Source organism: Oncorhynchus mykiss, chromosome 10 (assembly GCF_013265735.2).
Source record: "Oncorhynchus mykiss isolate Arlee chromosome 10, USDA_OmykA_1.1, whole genome shotgun sequence".
Taxonomy (NCBI): domain Eukaryota; kingdom Metazoa; phylum Chordata; class Actinopteri; order Salmoniformes; family Salmonidae; genus Oncorhynchus; species Oncorhynchus mykiss.
Window position 1 is genome coordinate 59,972,866 of NC_048574.1, and position 632 is coordinate 59,973,497.

At 36.7% G+C, this 632-nt stretch overlaps 1 non-coding gene across 1 annotated transcript; it reads left to right on the forward strand.

Moving 5' to 3' along the window:
• The first annotated feature begins 238 nt into the window (after window positions 1–238).
• Window positions 239–294, forward strand: LOC118937067. Its single transcript, XR_005034464.1, has one exon. It is a non-coding gene; the product is annotated as a U7 small nuclear RNA (small nuclear RNA).
• Window positions 295–632: the final 338 nt, after the last annotated feature.

Genomic DNA, 632 nt, shown 5'->3' on the forward strand with positions numbered 1-632 from the left:
AAAGTTTGTTTTATCTGAAATCAAGTCGCAGAAGATAAAAGGAGAACTCCAACCCCCATCCCACTTGTCCCTTAAACAAACCTCACCCTTGACTGGACAGACACACTGAGAAGAGATGTAGAAAAGGGCAGGAATCCCTGAGCTATCCCTGCTCTTTACTTACGTACCTATTTACAGCTTATAGAAAAGAGCAGAAGCTCTGACCTCAGTTCAGACCCCAGTCCTACTTACATCTTATGGATAATTTGCTCTTTTAGTATTTATCCAGTAGGTTTCCCCAACGAGAAAGCCCCCGCTTCTATGTCAAAGATAATAAAACAAAAACACTTTAGTGAATACTACAGTAATGTCCAGAAAAAAAACAGACAGTAAATTCTTCAAAAACACTACAGTAAATACTACAGTATACTACAGTTATGTCTGCGAAAACAAACAGTTAATACTATAGTATATGAATATTGTAATTCTACAGTATTTAGACCATAGGGAACTATAGTATTTTTTAATGTGCGTGTCTTTTATGTCAGTACAACCTTCTTCCTTCTAGTTTGCTTTGTCATGGTCGTGAGAGAGGTACTTTTCCAGAAAAGTTATTAAAGTTCTTTGACAAATTCTTGACCATTCTTGGTCAC